The 23,353-nt window shown below is 34.1% G+C and overlaps 1 protein-coding gene across 5 annotated transcripts in view; it reads right to left on the minus strand.

Annotated features, from left to right (window-relative positions):
* The window catches only part of AOPEP (aminopeptidase O (putative)), a 490,524-nt gene that overhangs the window by 157,836 nt on the left and 309,335 nt on the right, over positions 1-23,353 (minus strand). The window lies entirely within an intron of this gene.

Raw genomic sequence — 23,353 nt, forward strand, 5'->3', positions numbered from 1 at the left:
ACATGCAATGTTCTACATCCATAAACTCCCAACCCCTATCTTTGCAAAGTAGTGAGAAGAGCTATATTCTTATATTTATTCTTTGGATCAAGTTTCTTAGAAAGGAAACCAAGAATACTAAAATAATTATAAAATATAATGGAGGGGAAAAAAAGTTTATGGACCCCAGATGAACAACCCCTGCATTCTATTGTGCCACAATTTGATTAACCATTCCTCCAATTAGTAAGTGTTTACTTTTTCTTGAGTGTTTTGATACCTTGAAAAGTGCCAAAAGAACAGTAGATGCAACACTAGACTTAGATTCAAGTCTTAGATATTTATGAATCATATGTGACCTGGGTAATTCATTTTACCTTTCTCAGATGAGGTTTCCTCATCTGTAAAATGGGAATAATAGTAGCCCCCACATTCCAAGGTTGTTATGAGTACAAAAAGGGGTGTTTGTATGTGTGAGAGTATGATGTGTTTGGATATGGCACCAAATGATGAGACTGATGTAGGTACCAAGTGTTGAGGTTCAGTCATGTGATAAATTCACAATGGGCATTATCTTTGACAAAAAATAGGTTTATTTAGAAGAGGAGATTATAGACAAAATGAAGAGACACAATAGATACCAGGAATGGTAAATATGAAATGGATTTGGGAGAGCAAGAGGGTTACCAAGGAAAGAAGTTTGGAAGAATCCATTAAAGGAATATGCCATGAGGTGGGAGTACTCCTTTGACTGGCAGGTTAAATCCAAAGAGGCATTTAGCACCCTAAAAGAGTTAGTTAGCTATAAGAAGGAGAAAGACACTATGAGGCAGGACACTGTGGCAGGCTAACCCAAAAAGGGTTCAGCAAAGATGGTGTCAGCCATGGACAGATTTAAAGGGGAAATTTAATCTTAGGAGTTTGACATACCTTGGATTTCTGACTATACAGCAAAATGGGGCTCCCCAAGACCTCCATGGAGAGTGGGATCATAAAGTTGAACTGATCCCCATCAGTGCTCTTCTCTGCTTGTTTCAGGGAGTAATTTTATCAGTACTTCAAACTGTCTCTGCCAACCCCATTTGATCTAGGAGAGAGTGTGTGTGTGTGTGTGTGTGTGTGTGTGTGTGTGTGTGTGTGTAAGCATTTAGCTATTTATAGAGAGTTTCTTTTTGTCAATGGCCTCTTTGGGTTATAGTCTTGGCAGCAGAATTTATTTGCATAGTTCCTGATTGTTTTCCAGAAATGATCAACTAATTCAAAATTCTGTTATGTTTTAATATATTAACTTTCCACAGTTCCTTTCACATTGACTATTCTGATAAAAAAAAAAAATCAGCTAAATTAATGAGAGATACTTTTAAAAAATCACTGGAAGTACTATCAGAATGAAAAAGTGCTGATTTGTTGAGCATAAAATTGTCTGAGCTATCTTTTATGTGTAACTTGAAAATGCCCTTAGACTAAAGGAAATAAAAATAATAACAATGACACTTAAGGTCCAACTCAGATATGAGAACTACTAAATAGATCCTACTTGCACTGACTGTTCTAACATTGCACCTATTTTAGAATCACTAAATTCTAAAGTTGGGAGTGACTATACAGTTCATTTTGTACACATGACTCATTTTGTCTACTTTGACTCTGAATCAAAAAGAACATTCCCACTTGTTATAGCTTAATCTCCAGTCATCTAAAAGGTCTTTGCTTTCATGCACTGCTGACTTGAATACTCCTTAAAATTAATTAGTATACAATATATTCAAGGTTCAAATTGCTCCATTGTTTATTCCTTTGATAAAATCCAACTTGCAGAATCCTGGGAAGATGACAAAATGAGGGGTATCTTATGGGCAATTCTTAGGGCCTCTAACCCCCAAAATATAAGTAAAGATTCCAAAATGCAAAAGACTCAACAATTACATAAAAACTAAAAATGGAAAGAAAAAAAAAAACATAAAAGGGTAATTCTTAAAGAAAAAAAATAACTGAAGACTGACTCATCAACCCAGTCTAGATAAATTACTCCCCCAGCTTCTTTCCTCTCTACCTCAATTTGCATCCAGCCTGAGGGGGCTCTGCAACAATTTTAGGGACTTGCTTTCTTTTGAAAGTAAATACCTTGACAGTGATTTATGCTGAACTTCCCATCCAAGGGCCAGATAAAGCTCCAATTATGTTATGCTTTCCTCCCTTTCTATCTCATTTAGCTTAATGGAGTGGGGTGATCCTAGGAAGCAAATCCTTCCTAACTGTCTGCTGCAATTTAACACACCAATGTTTAGTTATTCCCTTAACAGAACTGAAGGATCTAATTTTCAGAGTTGAGGTCAGTGAATCTAAGTATCCTAGAGGCAAAAGAAGCAGGAAGGGGAATGAAGGGGAGTATGAAGTCTGGTGGAGATAGATGGGGAGGAAAAAGAACAGTAGTACAGGATTAGTTATAATTTTTTTTAACAGCTCACCAGATAAAAAGCATGCAGCCAAAAAGAATGGGAAAAAAGGGAGACCAAGTGCAAAGGTCTTTTGAAAAAAAATTCTGAACCTTGTAGGGGGGAGGGCTCTGCCCTTTCTGGATTTCTGGATCCAAGGTGTGAAGCCTGGGAAGGAAATAAAGTCAGTTGCAGAAAAGATGAAGAATCCAAATAGGCTCAATTGTAGTGGCCTCTTAAGAATCTCTCTATGGGTCCCAACTACTCACACTTAACCTTTGAAGGATTCAGATATCTTCCTCCTCTGTTGAGATCAGAGCAGTCAAAAGAGAAGAAATGTACAAATCTGAAGATCCATCTCAATGGACAAGCACTTTGCAACAAAAGAAAATAAATCAATACTCCCCCTCCCCCCCGGAAGAAAAGGACAAAAAGGCCAATTAAGCAAATAAAACAAAAAACTCTCCAGAATGATTCAGAAGAATAATGAAAATATTTAAGTGAGAATAGCAAAGAAATAATCACAGAAATTAGTAGCCTTAAGAAATAAGGGAAACTAGAGAAAATGAAGATGGAATGCAAAAATGCAGAGGCAGAATGAAAAATGAATAAAGCTAAAACAAACAAAAACAAAACAAAATTAGTAGAAGACATAAGAACATTACCAAACAAGAATCCACTTCAAGAAAAAGTATGAAAAAATAGAGTATGAAGAATTAATTCTAAGTAGAAATCTTCCCTAAAACACCACCAAAAAAACTCTCAAAGCAACCATAAATCATTAACAGATATCTGAAATATAATTTATCATTAATAAAAAGAGAAAGTCAGATCCATAAATAGAAAATAGGCAAAGATGACACAAGATGGGGGAGGACTCTGGGAAGAAGTAGGTTGGTAAATTTCAAGCCTTCCTCATTTCCCCTACAAATAGAACAAAGTTGTGCCTCAGGGCAAACAGACGTGAAAAATCTAGAAGATTTAGGGTAGAACAAGGGTCCTCCTGATGGAATCCCAGAAGATCTGAAGAAAGATCTTCAGGGGGCCGGGATTAACGGGTGTGACATGCAAACACCTCCAGGCTAGCTCCACAGAAACAATAAGTGGGGAGTCCTGAGGCTAGCTGGGGGTGGTTGGAGTATCTCCATAGGAACCACAGAAACTTTCACCTCCCACTGTTTGTGGAATCCGGGTCTGAGTGGGGAAGACTGAAGGAACCTTGGCAGATTAGGAACACCGGGCCCAGCTGTGCTACTGAGAGTAGCCCTGGGTGAGAGGGAACCTGCACATATGAGTGGAGAGGCAGTGGAGCAGGGATGCTACTGGCTGTGGGAGGAGCTCTTGGTTTGGGATTTCTGGTCAGAGGGGAGTGCTAAAGGGAAGCCAGAGACACCATCTTTCCCACCCCAGGATTGGAGGTGCTTACACTAATTCCTCTTATTGGAAAAAAAAAAAAAAAAAGAACTTGAAGGACACTTAAAAAAAAAAAAAAGACTGCCCCCAAAACAAATGGTAAATGGCTCCCTGACCAGAGAGAATTTATAGAACTCAAAAAAGAATTTAAAAATCAAATGAGAGACACTGAAGAAAAACTAAAACTAAACTAAACTAATATAAATAAGAACCATCCAAGAAAAATAAGAAAATTATGGGGGAAAAAAAATTAACCAATAAAAAAGGACATTCAGAGTCTCAAAGACAAATATAATTCTCTGAAAATTAGAATTGGGCAAGGGGAAGCCAGTTAAGCTATGAGAGACCAAGAAATAACAAAAAGATTATAAAAAAATAAAAACATAGAGCAGAATGTGAAACATCTTATAAGAAAATCACAAATTTGGAGAAGAGATCAAGAAGAGAAAATATAAGAATAATTGGACTGCCTGAAAGTTGTGACCAAAAAAAAAAAGTTCCTTGACACAATAATGCAAAAAATAATCTAAGAAAATTGTCCTAGAGTGACAGAACATAAGAAGGTAGAAATAGAAAAAAATCCATCCATCACCATGTTGATAAGATCCTTTGTGATAAACACATAAGAACATTATCATCAAATTTTAAAACCCCCAGAACAAAGAGAATATTTTGCAAGAAACAACAACAAAAAAAATTCAAATATGCTGGAGCTACAATTAGAATTGTACAGGACTTATCAGCAGCCACAATAAAAGACCTCAGGTCCTAGAATCATATCTACTGACAATCACAAGAACTAGCCGATGGCCAAAAATATCATACCCGCAAAATTATTTATAATATTGAATGAGAAAAAATGGACATTCAATGAACTTGCAGATTTTCAGGACTTTCTATTAACCAAACTCTAACTAAATAGAAAATTGGACATATGAAAGCCAGTATCAAAGATCAATTTCAAGGAACTCAGCATGGATAAACTGTTTATTTTTTTTTTTACATGGGAAATTTATAGTATATGTATAAGGCTGACATCAACAATATGACACTCAAAAGAAAGATTGGGGCAGAATTAAAATAAAAATAATAATTATGCCACACAAATGAGGTGAAGAGGAAGAATAGATACAGAGGCCTTAGAGGGGAGAGGAGGGCTTATAGTTCTGAAAACATACTAACATCAGGAATAGTTTAAATAGGGAATACTACATATATACCATAAAGGCTGTGCATTCTCCAAAATCTATAAAGAAATAAGGGCATATGATGATGTTCTCTTTTGTTTTGTTTCATTTTGCTTTGCATTCCTTTTTTTTTTTCTTTTTTCTTATTTTGTTTTTTAAAATAAAATAAATTTGGAAAAATAATGATACAAGATGGTAAATAGTCAATTTTGTAAGGGATATAGAAAGTCAAGCACATTAATGCTGTTTGTAGAGTTATAAATTGAGCCATTGTGGAAAAGAATTTGCAATTATGAAAAGAAAGTTGACAAAATGTTTTTAGCTTTTGATCCCAGAGATTTCTCCAATAGGCACATATCCCAAGAAGGTTAATGATTTTGAAAAAAGTTCCTTATTATTCCAAAATAATTATAGCAACAGTTTTAAGCTGCAAAGAACTAGAAACAAAATAGATGGCCATGCACTGGAGAATGGCTAAAGAAATTTGTGATACATGCATATATTAAGATATTAAGATTTGTAAAAAATAATAAATATGATGAATTCAAGGAAACTTGGGAAGGCATATTAACTTATGTAAAATGAAGTATGTAAAACCAGAAAAAATAATCCATACCAAGATTAAAATAGTATAAATAAAAAGAACTACACAATGATCAAAATAACACTTTGAAATACTAATGACCAAATGACCCTAAAGAAGAAATATGATAGGACATCTCTTCCCCCTGTTTTCAGAAGTGAGAAACTATAAGTGCATAATATTTCATATATACATTTGGACATTTCTGATATCTTGGCTTTGCTGAACAGTTCCTTCCTCTTTAAAATTTTTTTTTATTATAATAAATGGTTCTCTGTGTGGGATATAGAATAACATAAAAACAAGCTATATCAATGTAAGTCTTTTAAAAAACATACCATATTCTATTGGTAACAGACAGCAAAGTACAGATTGAGGTTAGAAACTTCAAGTTTAACTCTTCAAGAGAAATTGCATTCAAATTTTATAGTTCTACACCATCAAATAATAAATGTAGGAAACCAGGAAAAAAATCTTTCACATTGTATTATAACAAATAACAGAGTTATTCCACTATTATTTTTAAAAAATCAAAGTAAAAATTGGACCATAATATTATTAAGGGTAAAGAATTTAAGCTGGTCCTGAAAAATAATATATCATGGAAAAGCAAGCCTAAGCATCAAGAAAAGTTCTATGTTCAGCAAAAGGGGAAGACTTAAATCACTCCTTCAAAAGAACCCAATAGGTATAGCTATCAGGAAGGGGATGTTTCGATAGCATCCTGAAATGATGCCATAGCAGAATCAGAGGAAATGGGACCAAAAGTCTTTTTAAAAACTCTATTTTGGGGTGAGTGGAGAGGAAGGTGAACATTTCAAGATGTCACCTTCGACAAGGCAAGAAAATGTGTCTTAAGTACTAATTTCCTCTAGAGATAAAGGAAATGGTTCGAGCTCTATGGAGCTATAGATTAGAGTGGGGGAAAGGAGGAAAAACATAAGTTCAAAGTTAGATAAAAGGATAAATAAAGAGGTGAAAGGAAAAAAAAAGACAGATCTCTGGATTAAATTTATAAAACATATTCTACTATATCCAATTGAATTGAGAATAAAGATTCCCAGTAATAGAATAGAATATTGTAGGAATATATCCTAAAATAGATAATCTAGAAGGGGAAACAAAAAGGGGCATTTAATGAAAACACAATTTCCTAGAAAAGGGTCATATATAAATATGTCACTAAAAAGACAATGGCCTAGGCAAGGACTAAATATCATACTCTTTTCTAAGCTGATTAAAGTGTTACCCTGGGGGACTGTGTAAAGAAGGCAACCTATTGGGGCCTAGAGGAGTCTACACCCTAGTAAATCTTTAAAATATGCTGGTTAAAAAAAAAAAAAAGAATAAAGAAAATCACTAGGATTTTCTAGCACATGGATTCACAGAAGAAATGACTGGAATCCTATAGACACTCCTATAGACTGAAGTAGATGGAACATGTGCTGTGAATCCTTGTTAAATTGGGGAGAGCTATCAGTGGAGCACAGGAAAAGGGTGGCTTGAGAATTCAGAAATCCACCTTGAAGAAATGGTCCAAGCCCAGGAGCAGGAAAAGACCCAAGGCGAGCTTAAGGGCGGTCCTGGAGTTTCATGGAAGAACCCCAATACAGAGACAGCTCTAAGCCCAACAGAATCGGGCCAGTGGAAAAAAGCTCTAAGCAAAATCTAACACAGTGGCCAGAAAGTGGCCCTAGGCAAGAACCAAGCAAGAGGGTGGTCTCAGAGTTTCTAAACAAAAATGGGATCGGATTTTCAAAACAGTTTATTCCAGCTTCAGTGTCTTTAGGGACTTTACACCACTTCAATCTGAACTTCAAAAGTATCTTCAATTCTTGTCCAAGAAGTAACTGCAATTGGAGAAATGCTGGTAGGCTCCAGGCTTCAGGCCTACCCAAATTAAGGATAACCTCGAGCTTTGTGTCAAGAATCAAGCCTCACAGAAAGCACAAGAAGGAGAGGGGCACAATGAAGTCCGGGAAGGCAGTAATCTTGAGCCAGTGGCAAGAGGAGAGGGGTTCTGGAAAGTATTTGATGAAGGGTTGTTCCAGGTGTCTCCACACTATAAGAAAAAGGCCTCAGCATCAGGGCTACCTGGAGTCCTGGCAATAGTGGAAGAAAGGCCATGAACAATTCCTAGGCAGTTGTGGCCCATCTTAGCATCCAGGCAGTTCGAACCTGAACCACAGCAAGAGACAAGGCCAAACAATTCTTACAGAAGAAGGGTACTAGTCTTAGCCACAGATGTTAGGACCAAGCACAGCCTGCCCATCCCATTCTGGAGAGCAGAGGACCAGAGTTGAACCCCAACACAGACTCTCCTTGAAGAACCTAGATACTAAGGCTAAAAAGAGAAGTAAATCCTGTGAGGAAATACTTTGAGCCAAGAGATGCTTATCAAGTAAAAGAACAATCCCACAAGATTAATTTCTTGGAGGAAAAAAAAATATATATCAGTCCCAAAGATTACAAAAATAATTGTGAGAAATGAAACAATTTTTTTTAAATGACATGGGAAAGAAAGAATGATAAGAAGAATTCTTAGAATAGATGGTGGAAAATCTTACCCAAGAACTGAATGTCCTGAAAATTAAAATGGGTCAAAGAACAAAACAATTGAATGGAAAAATAAGTATTAAAATTAAATTTAAAATAAAAAAGGGAAAAGTGTGAAATACATCAAAAACAACTAACCTGGAAACACATCAAGAAGCAATAAGCTAAGAATTATAGATTATGAAAATTTTAACCAAAAAAAAAAATGCCCAGATATCATATCTTAAGAAATTACATATGAAAACTGTCCAAATTGCTTGAGAGCAGAGGACAAAATGATAATAAAAAATAGACCAGTAACATTTTCAAAGAAACCAAAAATATAAAAACTCCCAGAAAAGTCATAACCAAAACTCAGAGTTTCCAGTTCAAAAAAGCAAAAAAGCCACAAACCACCAAAAAGAAAGAGGTCAAGTACCAAGAAACCACAGTTAAGATCACAAAAGACTTGCTAGCCTTCATTATGAAGGTGTGGAGAGCTTGGAATATGATATTCTGAAAAGCAAGTACTAAAGATGTATAACTAATAATATCCTGTCTGGCAAAACTAAGCATAGTCTTATGATGAAAAAATAGGTTGTTAAAGAAAGAGAATATTCTAAGCATTCCTGATTAAAAGGCCAGAACTGAGTACATTTCAAAATAAAAATGCAAAAGCCAAATAAAACATAAAAAGGAAAGACATACATTTGTACAACTGGAATGGAATTTGTGTGGAAGATTGGTTTACATGCTAATAGGGGATAAGAAAAAATGCTTTCTCAGCACCTTTTAAGGGCCACAGAAAAAAAGGGAAAATGACATAGAACTTGTGGGTGGTTTTATTCTGTTTTGAAGCTCTCAGAAGACAGAAATGAGAGAAACAAGGGACTTTACTGTAGAAAGAAGGAAGAGAAATGAAAAGAAAACCATCATCACATAACAGTTTTATAAGATTAGTATTTAAATATGAAAGAAAAGATGGAGGGAATGAATCAGAAAAAGAAAGATTAAAACACAATGATACATACCCCCTCCCATCTGCAAACACACATATAGTGATTGTTTTGTAGAAATATATTTCAAAAGGGAAATGGGAGAGGACTGGTTCAAAGATTGGGGAGATAGATTTGGTAAGCAAATAATCATTGGAGCAATGGAGCATGGAGCAATGGAGCATGGAGTAAATAGGCTCCAATGATGAGGATGGAAGGTCAAGGTCAAGGGGGGATTAAAAAAAAGAAAGAAAAAATTAAAAACCTAAAATTAAGGATGGGGAAAAAGAAAAGAGCTACAAGAGAGAAGAAACATTCCATTTCATTTGGAGACTACAAGTATCAGGCAAATTCCCTCTCTTTTATTATCCTATTTATAAAGAAGAGTGTAATGGTAAAGAGAAGGAAAAAAATGGAAGAATTCAGGACAGGGCAATACATAATTAGGATGCATAATCAATCAACTATAAGACTAGAATGAATTAACTCATAAAATGAAAGAGAATAGCAGAATGGTTCAGAGAATATAAGAAAGACACTTGAACAAAGATTCACATAGAGTTAAAATGAGGGTTTGAAACTAAATTTATCATGCTTCAGATAAGGTCAAAAATGGGTAGAAATTGTGATTTCCACATAGACATAATAAAAAGAGAGAAAGGAGAAAACTACATCATGTTTAAAGGTATCATATATAACAAACTGATTTGAATACTTAACATATTATGCATCAAATAGCATTGCATCTAAAAAAACAAAGTTAACCAAATTAGAGTAAAAAATAGATAGTAAAATTGTAATAATGAAGGACTTAATATTTTCTTTTAGACTTAGACAAATCTATATTGGACTACTTGCTGCCTAGGGAACAAGGGAGGTGAGGAGGGAAGGAGAAAAATATGGAACACAATATTTTGCAAGGGTGAATGTTGAAAACTATCTTTGCATGCATTTTGAAAAATAAAAAGCTATTATTATAAAAGTAAATTAGAAAAGAATGTCAAGAATAATAATTTTAAAAGAGGGAAGGAATATAATCAATCAATACAGAGAATTACATCGGAACATATTAGTACCTAACATATAAAAGAAAACAAACACAGCTCCCTAGGATTTGATAAATCTAAATACTCTGATTACCAGGATAAGAACTTACTTGGAAAGCAACTCGGCAGAAATATATCTAACAATGTTTACCAAGATAAATACCAAATATATACATGACTTGGACATAAATGATATTATAAACAAATTAGAAGAGCAAGGAAGAAATCAACTTTAAGATTTATGGATAGGAGAAAAATTCATAGCCAAAACAGAGTCAGAAAGGAGAAGAAAAGATAAAGCAGATAATTTAATTACATAAAATTTTAAAAGGCTTTGTACAAACAAAACTAATATGTTAATATCAGAATGGAAAAAGTGACAAGGAAACAATCTCTGCAGTGTTTCTGATAAAGTTTGCAAGACATATATATGTATAAATATACATATATATGAACATATGAAAATTTATAAGAGTAAAAGTTATTTCCCAATAAATAAATAAATGACTAAAGAATATGATTAGACAGTTTTCCAAGGGAGAAATCCAAGTTATCAACAATCACATAATAAAATGTAACAAATCACTAATAGAGAAATGCGATTAAAGCAACTTTGATGTTTTACCCTATATCCATTAAATTGGTAAAGATAACAATGGAGGAAAATGACAAATGTTAAAGAAATTACAGGAAAACAGGTACACTAATATACTGTTGGTGAAGATTACCTTGATAAATCATGCTGGAAAGCAATGTGGAACTATACCCAAAAGGCTTTTGATCCAACTCTAGGACCACTAGGTCTATACCCCAGAGAATTCAAAGAAAAAGGAAAAGGACCCATATTTATTATGAAGGTTTTCTTTTCTTTTCTTTTTTTTTTAATTGTTCACAACTGAAAAGAGGGCAATTGGAGAGAGAACTATAAATGCATATAAACTATTTTTTTTTAAAGAGAAGAACAAAACAAAAAAAAAGAATAATGATATATACAAAATGTTGAAAAATATAATCCATTCATATTTATGGTTATAATTGTTTAATTTGTGAGTTTTTAAAGTAGATATAAACCTTTATATCTATATATATTATTTTAAATCAGCATTTTGTCCATGTGGTTTATTTTGGGCATACTTATCTATTCTTCACTTTTCAACTACCCTTTTTTCCATTACCCTACCTAGTTCTAAGCCTCTCTCATAGATTCTGAATCTAATGTCACTGATCTCCCTGATATTGCTTGCACAAGACACTCCCTCCTTGCATTTTCACTGGCTGTCCCCCATGGAATTCTATTTCCTCATCTCTGACTTTTGGCTTTCCTGTTGGGTTTTTTTTTTTCAAGTTCCAGTTAAAATTCCACTTTCTTCAGGAAGACTTTTTTCCAGTTCCTCCCTAATCTTGGTGCCTTCAGTCTTGATTATCTCCTATTTATTCTATATATAGCTTCTTGTACAGTCATTTACATGCTATTTCTCACAGCAGATCATGAGCTTCTTGAGAACAGGGACTAGTTTTATCTTTGCCTTTCATTGTATCCCAGAGTTTAGCACAATGCTTGGCACATAGTAGGTCCTTAATACATACATAATTACTGACTTCAGATTCCAGAGAGTGCCATAATGATCCAATATTCGGTACCTCAAAGATATGGGGGTAAGGCTAATTCCAGGAGGAGGAGATGGCATAAGAACCCAAGGGACATAGAGCAAATTCAGACAGTACTGACCACTTCATCAAATAGGGTAATAGGAGGTGGAGCCTGGCACTTGCAAAAAAGCCCCGATACAGAAAGTAAAACTAGAGAGATAAGTAAATCAAAGCAAACATTAAGCACTATCCAAATTTACTATAAATCTAGAGATCTCCTGAACAATGAAGGTAATTTTGTAATATCTGCATGCAGAAACTAAAAGGAAAAAAACATCTTTTCCACAACTACTACATGACTATCTAAAAAAAAATGAATTAGGAAATTAAAAAAAAAGAAAAGAAACAAAAGTTATAGAGAAAAGAATTGGAAGTGAATTAGAAATTATTGTTGGAGCTGTCAATTAGTCCAGTTGTGTTTTTTTTAACTATTTGAAATTATATGATAAAAATAACTGTTCATAAAAACTAACTGATGGAATCCAGTGCTATGCATATATATCCCCAAGGAGACTGAAGATGAAAAAGGTCTAATATAAGTCAAACTATTGGAAGTAGCAAATATGGCAGCAAATAATTAGAAACAAAGTAGGTGCCCACTGATTGGAGAAAAGCTGAACTGTAATGGATGAATGTAATGAAATATCATTGTGCTGAAAGAAATGACAAATATGAGGAAACATAGGAAAATCTGTTTATGTGACAATAAAATTAATGAAAGCATTAGTACAACATACAAGATACTAAAAAATTGATCTTGGTCTCAGAAAACAGACTCCTTTTGGCAGAGATAAATAAGAAAATGAAAGAGCAGAAATGTCTGTAAAATATGGTCACTAGATTGGCTATTTTTGCTCATCTGTCTTTTTTATGAGGGAAGATTCAGTCACTGAAAAGGGGATGGGAGAAGAGTCTACATCCAGAAATGACTCTGATGTAAAAATAAAATAAATCTCTTTAAATTATGATTGCCTTGGATCCATGATAGCTCTTAGACTTGATCAAATTACTTGCTTTATATCAAAGACCAGGTGTTAGTTTAAGGTATCTTCTTTATGTCTGTATGAAAGCTTTCCTTTCCTTTTTTAAAATCAGCCTCAGTTTAAATGATTAGCATTTCCCCACCAGAATACTTCCATCTGGGAGGGGGTGGGAGTGGTTGAGAAATCTCACAGTCCCTCAAATCCAGAAATGTTATTCAGTTGGATTCTATTGACTGTAGGTACGAAGAGAAGGGTTTGGCAGTTGTTTGGGGATATTCTAGATTTTCTTGGAGATAGTGGTAGTGTAGTTACACAGGTCACATCACAAAAAAGCAATAAAGAAAAAAGCAGAAAGAAGAAAATTCAACTTTCCTCAGCAGTAGGTCACTTGTATACTCCATTTTAGTAGCACTGAAAGAGATTGTTTGGGGCTTCTACCATTCTCTGTGGAATAGTTTTCTGTTTTTTTGGTTCTCAAGCTGAATTTACAAGAGATAGATAGTTAGGTGATGTCTCTTTAGAAAACCTCATGCTTCTAAAGAGCTTCCTTCCCATGTCTAGTATAATGCCACTTGAAAGGAAGAAAGTGTAGTTTTTTGCTCTGAATTATAATTTTCTTTCATTCATCACCTGCAGAGAGGACCTACAATAGTACTGGAAGGTTCTGAGATAAACAACATATCTCAAGATAGTTTCAACCAGGAGCAGACCACACACTGATGTGGCCACAGGAACTGTGAATCCTTTTGTGACTTTTTTCTCACTGGCTAGTTTCTTTCTAGGATATTAAGGTTTGCCCTCTGCCTCTTAAGAGAAAGAATGAGAAGAGGGTTTAAAGGAGAACTACAGAGATGGTTAAAAGTACATAGGATCCAATAAGAAAAGGTCAGAGGGACCAGATCATTGTTTCTGAAGGGGAAGCTGAGGCTGAGATTCAATAGCTGTCTTTAAGAGCTACTTTATGAAGAACTGAACAGCTGTTGTTCATCTTTGCTGAGGAGTGAACAAGAGGAAATGGACATAAATTTCCCCAGGAGGGCTTTAGGTTAAATAGAAAAGAGAACAACCCAATAGTAAGTGCTGTTGAGTACTTCACTAGGTTACTGAGTGAGGTCAAGAGATCTTTGTCACTAAAGAAAATAATAATAGGCAGATACCCTTCTATTTCTGAGTTATTTAGAAGCAGAAATATGATTCAGACGGTCACCTTTAGTCCGTTCCAGTCTTATTTTTCTGACCCAATAAAAATGAGAATTGGATATAAAAATATATAGATTTAGATATGTATAGAGTTAAAGAATTCAATAATATACTTGCAGATAATTATTATTGTGTAAATTCCATGACTTGAGTTGGTTATTGTTCATTTTTTTTCACTTAGGTAGGATTTTAATAAAAATGGCTTCCTCTCTTTTAGTTAACACTCATAAAAATTCACAGGGACTGTGAAGCAGTCTCATTAAATAAAAACAGCCTTCTCTATATTACCAGTGAAGCAGAGACAATACAGGAGAGCAGTAAAGATTGTCTTGTTTATCAGTATTGGACAATGAGGAAGTGAGAGAACAGGGCTTTTGATACCTGATTGTCCCCCTCTTCATGCCTCATCAGGTGTGGTGATGTTTCTCAGGGTACATATCTGCCCACAATAAGATAATGTCAGTGGTGTTGATGACTTGAAATGAATGCAAACTTTACTTTCTTGTGGAAATCTTTCTTGTGGAAGGGCTAGTTCTGATGTGACAAATCCACTCTAACCTTAGAGTTTAGGTTTAGGTTTAGGTTTAGGAAGGAAGGGAGGGGGAATGAAGGCTAATCAGAATGGCAGTGTGTATACAAAAGGCACCTTTCTGATTTAAGCACGTACCTCACTATATTCTTCTGCACACAAGAGATGGGATAAAGAGAACATGTGTTTTTAAATCACTTTCCTATGGGAGAGTTCAAAGCATCTTATAACCATTATCATATCATAACTCATAACATCCTTGTGAAGTGGGTGTCAACTTTTTTGTGTAGCTTTTTACAGATGGAGAAATTGCAGGATAGCTAATTTAACCAAGGCAATCCACAAAGCCAAGAGAGAAATTGAGAGGAAGACCCCATGTTTCTTAACTAGCCATTCTCAAGGCATCAAACTGCACAACCATCTTCTGGGATTTTGATAAGGTGATATAAGAAGTTAAAAGTATAAGTGAACTTCACTAGACTTAAAAAAACTCATAGCAATTGTTCTTACTTCCCAAGTATGTTGTGAGATAGTAGTGTCAAACTTAAATACAAAAGGATCTCTGTGGACTACATACTGACCCAGAAAATTACAAATTAACATCATCTATGTTGTATTTTTAAAATTTTATTTTGCTAAATATTTCTCAATTACATTTTAATTTGGATTACATCCACTTGGAGTTTTGCAGGCAATTTACAGAGAGTTTGACGCTTAAAGAGACAGAATACTGTTTCTATTGAAGCAATGCGCAATTTTCATTGTGGAAAAAAGATATATATTAATGATGACTGAAAAAATTATTGGAATTGTGACAACAATCAGTGTGGATGAATCCTTGTATATGACAATATTTAACTAAGTAAAAAACTGACTTTTAAAAGCAAGATACTTTTGCTCACAATCCAAGCCAATAGTAGATTTCTTTCCTTTTAGATCATGCAGCTTAAAATAATCACAACAGACAGGCAGAAGCATTTCCACTTAGCCAGGATTCTGGCCTTACAGGAAATGACCCTTCTGCATGTCTGATCACTATGGAAATTGATTTTATACAGATAGCTACAAGTACACAGAACCATGACAGCACACCCTCCATGTTTGTACAAGCTAGTGCTGTTCTTTCTGGTTCATTATGAAATCCAAACCTGATCAGTTTTCAGAGGCCCCCAGATATGGGTCTGAGATCTTTCAATTCAGGACATTGAGTGACTGCCCTCAGAGTGGGGAGTTTCCTTTTTGGGTCTCTTCACCCCTATAACTTGATTACAGGTGATAGATAGCAGCATTAAAGTGGGTCAGAATAAATTAAACCCTAAATGTTACAGAATTATATATATGAAGCTAAATTTCAGAAATAATAACATATGGGACGTCATTGGTATGTTGCTAATTTAAAAAGGATTCAAAAATCTCAGAGTAAATGGGCTATGCAGAGAAATACCATTGCTTATATTTTTATATGTTTGTTTTTTTAGGGCCAAGAATATTTAGAGGGATCTAGCCATTTGTGTTCATCAAATTGATACTTTAAAAAAAGAGAGAAATTTATGTGTTGACATATCCACTATCACTTGTAATTCTTATATTCAGCCTCTTCATTGTCTCTAACTAAAATTACAAGTCCCTGCACTCATTATACAAATGATCTGATAAAACACTGAAAAGACAAGGAGTACAAATTTCATCATTCTAGATGGGGCACAGGATAGCCTCTAAAATAAAACATTCTTTTTGCAATGGAATTCAAATTTTAAATATATATATATATATATATATATATATAGTCACAGATTTATGTACTGACTTTCACAAACTAAATTTTGCAAAAAATTTGTTGTGAAAAGCAGATCATTTTCTTATTATGAGTAGGTCTGGAAGAAGGCTGATAACATTTGTTTACTATCCACATACACCAACATTAGTGGGGATAGGAGAGTGGTTGGCATGAACTTAAACAAAAATAAGCCAGCAAATGAGAGTCTGGTAATTTCTTAGTAATTGTTGGTAAATCTGTTATTACATGGAAGTTTTTGGATGAATTAATGATTCCATGCTCTTATTTAAAGATAAAGAAGACAGAGCATAAAAGAAAGAAAATGTCTTGCTTCAAATAATACAGTAATAATAAAGACTGAAATTATATTTACCAGTTTTTCTGCATTTTCATTTAGCCCTCCCCCCCCACCCCACCCCAGCCACTGCCTTCCAAATTGGACAGTGCTTTAGCTCTTGGGCATTTATCTACTATCCAAATCTTAAAAAAAAAAACAAAAAAAAAAAAAACAAAAAAACTTTACCTTATATTAACAGCTTTATTAGGCCTCATGAAACAATAACCCCAAAGAGAATAGCTGAGTTGTATAAAGGAAAATTGGAGAGTTTATCCTCAACACCATGACTGAACTGGAGCTGATCAGTTTCAAAGTTGAAAAATCCTTCCCAAATTTGAATGATTCACATGCCTAACAGATGTGCATAGGAATCAGTTTGCAGCAGGGGCCAAAGATTAGAGGTTCTAGGGGGTGAATATGGGCCTTTGGGGATTTAGATAAAAATTAGTACAATATGTTCCTCAGGTAAGAGGGTAAACATTCTTTTTAATGACCCAACAAGATTTTGAGATTAACCATAAGGAAAGATGTCCCTTGACTTTCAAAAGATAAGGTACATGTTTAACACAAACTGATGGAGTAGGCAAGAGAACCGGAAATGACAACTTCTGGGGCCAATTTCAAAAGCACATTGAAGGCAACTAATCTAAATAAGGTATCTTATGTATCTAGGTCTATTCTGTGACAAATAATTATTCTTGCTAGAGGCTATAAATAAATGAAGAATCTGAAAGAAAAAAATGAAGACTCTGGAATCTGAAAGAAAAGGGAATTAGAAGTTCTATGTAGATCTAGGAGGCTTAATATTTCAATGGATTTGTGGTCCATTAGTATAGGTACTGGTTTTAGTAAAACTCTTTATCCTACATAATTCTCATCCAAGTCTTCCATCAGTCCACAGAAGTTCAAACTAATGAGATCTTTTTCTGCTGTTAAAAAAAAATATTTCGAGGAATTCCACTGCAGCACTTGGTTAGTTCAGCACATTCACCACATGATTTTCACACTTCTCTTTATAGTTATATATGCCCTTGATAAAGTATTTTGTTCCCTTTTACATATATGAGTTGTTGTCAAAATGCTATAGCCTATTTATATCCATCATGAATTTTAAATTATCTTTTCAGCCATATTTAAACTTGATTACTCTTTGATTGAATTCAGTATAGGTGAAGGTAAAAGGAATAAGCATTTATACAGTGCCTACAAGCTACCAGGCACTGTTCTAAGGGCTATATAGACATAGATGTTTTAAATTTATATCTCTCTATATAAATCATTTGATTTTCATAACAACCCTGTGAGGTAGGTATGATTATCCCAATTTTATAGTTGAGGAAACCAAGAAAGGCAGAGGTTAAGTGACTTGCCCACAATCACATAGTAAGATTTTAAGGTCATAAATGAACTCAGATCTTCCTGACTTCAGACTTTATAAGCTCCATCTACTGCCTCATTTAGTTGCTTCCTATAATATGAGGACAAATTTTCTAAAATGAGAGGTCTAATAATGTAAATGATTTTCTTATTAGATAGTGAGTTCCCTGAAGTAGAAATAAGCATTAATGCTGTAGAGATAATTCTTTCAGGGTATAGGAGTCTAAGAGGGGAACCTCTAACATCCTTTCCAATTTAAGATTCTATAATTATAAGATTTAATTTCATGTAATTAAAAAAAGTTGCATTCTGTATAGCTATATCAACAAGCATGACACTGTAGAAAACAAACAAAAAAACCTTTAAAAATTTTTTTGGTTATTCTAAACTTAAAAATTCCAATAAATGTTGTGCCTATATAAAGAATAAAACAAAACAAAAATAATCTGTCAAACTGATCTTCCTAAAATACAAGTCTGGCCATATAATCCTCCCTATTCAATAAACTCCAGTGGCCCCCATCACCCCCAGGATCAAATATAAAACCTTTTGTTTGGTTTTCAAAGCCTTTTATAACTTCCCACCTTTCTAGTCTTCTTACACTTTATTCTCCTCCAAGTATTTTATGATATAATGAGACTGGACTTTCAACTCTGAGCATTTTCACTGACTGTCCAGCACATCTGGAATGCTATCCATCTTCATTTTTACCTCCTACAATATCTGGCTTCTTTCAAGTTACAGTTAAAGTCTTACTTTCTGGAAGAAGCCTTTCTCAGGCTTCCTAATGCTGATTTTCTTTTTAAATTGTGAAACACTGTCTTTTTTTGGAGGGGTGGGGAATGGAGGTGGGGGAGCTTGTTTATTATTATTGTTGTTTGTTTGTTTTTGCCTTTCTTTGTATCTACCCAGCCCTTGGCATGTTGCCAAATTGGCATGTTGTAAAGCAGTCTTTACTAAATGCTAATTAACTGAAAGACAAGAAAAGAGACTTTTACATAAAACTGTAAATCCATATTAAATGTATCTTTTTAAAAAGTATATAATAAATTCAGGTCTTTACATTTAAAGCAGTCTTGTTCTTTCTGTCAGATGGCAGGTAGCATTATTCATGGACTGATTAGATCTCTGCAATCCTGGGTGGTCACTATATTGATTAGAGCTCTGAAATCTTTCAAAAGTTTTTTTTTTTTCCTTTATATTATAGTCTTTGTTTACTTCCTTCTGTATCATACAGTTTTTTTAGCTTTTTAAAATTAATCAATCATCCTCTTATTTCTTAAAACTTAATAATATCTATTATTTTCATATACTATAATCTATTTAACTTCCATAATTGATGGACACCTTTTTGTTTCCAATTCTTTGTCACATTATAATTGTATTGTTATAAATATTTTTGTACCTATGGGTCTTTTCCTCTATCTTTGATCTTCTTGAGGTATATACCAATTAGTATTATCAACTTTTAATAACTTTTGGGGTATAGTTGCTTCCCAGAATGGCTAGACCAATTTACAATTCCACCAACAACACATTAGTGTACCTATCATTCTATAGTTTCTCCAAAAATCATCATTTTCTTTTTTTGTCAACTTTTCCAAACTTATAAATGTGAGGTGGAATCTCAGAGCTGTAACTTACAAATCTCTTATTATCAGAAACTTGTAGCATTTTTTCCTCATCCTTGTTGACAGCTTACTTTTCTTTTTTGAAACGTTTCAGTCCCTATTTTTTGACTATTTATTGGGAAATGACCTTTGTTCATATATATATAAATTCCCTATATATCTTAGGTAGCAGATTTCATTAGAGAAAAATGCTGAAACCAATTTCCTCAATTTGTTACTGCTGGTTCTAGGCCCTATGTTAGTAGTCAGAATGCTTTGGATTTCTAACCACACTTCTGAATGCTCCAGTCTTTTTGCTCTTAAATGTGGCGTGATACAGGCTTCTAGGTGCCCATAGAACAGAGGAATGTTGGCATATGTTTAATAATCATTTCTCTGTTTAAAAATGTGCACAGAAACCTGTTCTTACAAAATTATTTGAGCTGGACCCAGCATACTCCTGTCCTGGAGAATCTTTTAAAAATATATTTATTAGCAAATGTTTTAACCTGACATTTAGAACCCCCACAATCTATTTCAATAAATTATTATTTCTAGTTTTAATCCTTATTACTCTTCTTTATCCACTTTACTATTCTTTCAGGCAAAATGGGGTATTCTATTTCTTGAAGGTGATATCCTCTTTTCCATCTGCATATTTCCACAAACCAGTCTATGTTTTTAATGTAAGTCCTTTTGGACTTTAAAAATCCTGTCATATATAAGGTACTTGATAAAAGTCCCTTGAATTGAATTGAAAATTCTTTCAATGCTCAGATCAGGTGCAATCTTCTTCAAGCCTCCAAGATCCTGTAGTCATCAGTGAGTCATGCTCCCTTTAATTATCTTATATTAACTTATCTGTATATAAAGTATAAATCCTTTTCCCCACCAAAAATGTCATCCTTAGGGAATTTCTTATCTCAATTAGGAGACTTCTGGCTTGTTTACCTGTGCTGGTGCTCGCTTTTCTGGTGGGATACTTTTCTTCTAAATGTCTTTTTAAAACAGTCCTGGCCTCGAAAAATGTGCTTTTCTTTCTTTCTTTCTTTTTTTAAATAGCATTTTATTTTTCTAAATATGTGTAAAGATAGTTTTCAATATTCATTTTTGTAAGACTTTGTGTTCTAATTTTTTCTCCCTCCTTCCCTTATCTCTCCCCCCTCAAAATAGTAAAAAATCTGATGTTAAATATATGTAATACTTTTAAAAGTATTTCCATATTGTCACGTTATGCAAGAAAAATCAGACTAAAAGGGAAAAAAAGCATGAGAAAGAAAAGACCAAAAAACCCTAAAAACAAAAAGCTTCAATACAAAATCAGTGGAATCAGTTTCCACAGTTCTCCCTCTGGATGTGATTGGCATTTTCTATCCCATGATTAGCCAAGTCCATCACAATTAATCATCACATAATATTGTTGTTACTGTGTACAATGTTTTCCTGATTCTTCTCACTTCACTCTGGTAAAAACTACAGCATCAGTTCATATAAGTCTTTCTAGGTTTTTCTGAAATAAGATTGCTCATTAATAAATGTGTTTTTCTTATTGGGTTTCTTGATTACTGTTCAATCTGGTATTCTTTTTAGATCTTTGCTGGAGTTCATGTGTGAGAACTGGGCACTTCTGTATGTTCAAGCAGCCACATGGGATCCCTAAAGAGCCTAGGAGTCACTGATTCCTCCTTCTTAATTCTTCTTTTTTAGGGAAGGACAAAATCTTGAAAAGTTCCCACAGCTTAGCAACAGCAAGTCCCACAAAGAATTAATACTCTCAGATTGCATTTTGATCTTAATCAAATGCCCCAAAAGAACAGTTAAGTCTAGGCTTGGGGTTAAGTCCAGGGCTACTGGTCCATGGGTACCCTTTATCATTCTCTATAATGTGATCTACTAATTTATAGGAAACACTAGCTCAAAATACAAAAAAAAAAAAAAAAAAATCAGCTTACTTTTTAAGAAGACAAAACTCATTATAAGAGTACAAACAATAAATAACCAAATTTTAAAGAAAGAAGAAAATTACTAGGGATAAGGGATTCTGGTTTGCCAAGTAGCTATGAGGCGGTGGGAAATGAAGTAGAGAGGGGATAAATCCACCAATTCCCAATGCCACAACAAATTTCATACAAGTAGATTCCTCAGTAAGTGGGTCTGTGAGCCACACAAAGATCAAACTACTCTTGATTATATTCATTTCTGGCAACTTAACTCTTCTCCTGCAGTCAGGTGGTCACTAGTCCCCTTGAACTCCAAAGGTCTACCATGATCCTTAAGTCATTCCTTTTAGCTGGGAAAAATTACACTTTCCATAAACACCTTTGGCAATAATGGACTCCATGTTAAGAATGAAAAAGAAAAGCTCCTAACACTGAAAAGACACTTTGCTGCTTCTGATTCCAAGTCCTGTATCATACTCCCTACTAAATAAACAATCATAACAGAAAAGTAGATCTGGGTCCCAGTGAAGGAAGAAAATATGTCCACTTTTGTACTTCTTTGCCAACAGTTTCTGGGGCAATGGACCTATCAAGAATAAGATCTGGGTCAAGTATGAAATAAAAAGTAAACTCTTGCAGATAAAAAGTTCTTGATCTCACTACTGCTTTTCCCACCTGATATAAGTTTGGCATCAGGCAAATAGTAATCCACATACCAACTAAGAAAACCAACTACTGTAAATCTAAAATCCTGCTGCATGACATTCCAGAAGAGTACATACAGCAATCTTCTGAAAAGGTAACGCATAGCCAAGGCCCATATCAGTCTTTTAATGAAATGTAATTTCCTTTAATATTAGGAGGGTGAAATGGAAAACTAGAAACAAAACAATTTATCTGAATAAGCTGTTTGTATTAGTTCCAGGGAGATGAACTAGCCTGTCTTGTTTTAATATTATTTTTGCCACCTGCATTAAGAAAAGTACTTGTTATTACTGAAACTAGAATTCCATTAGAGATTTTTGTTAAGTAAAAGGATTAAAAACTAAGCAAGGAAACTAAACAAGGAAAAAAAAATCAGTTCCATAATTTAAATGAACATTACATCTTTTCATTCATCTCCTTTTTCCTCATCTATTGCAGTATGACTCTAATAATTCAATTGAATCATCCCCTGATTCTGAGCAAAGTTTAATAATGATACCAAGTTTATCGGATTAAAATATGAAAGATGGTACAACCCTTACCCTTAAGGGGCTTATAATAGAATATGTGAATACAATTTGTAAATACAGCACATAGGATGTTATAGAGACAAAAGGACTCTCAGATGTAAGTTAGGAAAATTTCAAGAGGGAAACAATAACATCAGCTGAGAAGTGGGGTAAAGGAAGGGAGGGACATTTAGTGAAGGATTCAAGAACAATTTAACATAAACCTCCCTATAAAAATTCAAATTTGGATTACCTATGAGTGAAACAGTTACAAAAAACATTCAACTATCTGGCTGTTTGCCAATCTAATACACATTTTTAAAGAAACATAGCTTCAACTTTGGGTTAAGAGGAAGAAAGTAAATTCATTTTTAAATTTCAAGTCGAAGAAAGATTTAATACGTCAGAGTTTCATCCTTTCAACATTTGGAAACAAAAGTTTTGCTACTAGCAAATTTACTTCCACACTGAGAAAGGTTACAGGGCTTTTGTATCCTGACTGCATCAGAACCTTATCTAAAGTGCTGAATTCTATGAGTTGTGAGGGTCAAATAACATGCATA

Source organism: Sarcophilus harrisii, chromosome 1, assembly GCF_902635505.1.
Source record: "Sarcophilus harrisii chromosome 1, mSarHar1.11, whole genome shotgun sequence".
In the NCBI taxonomy this organism is placed as follows: domain Eukaryota; kingdom Metazoa; phylum Chordata; class Mammalia; order Dasyuromorphia; family Dasyuridae; genus Sarcophilus; species Sarcophilus harrisii.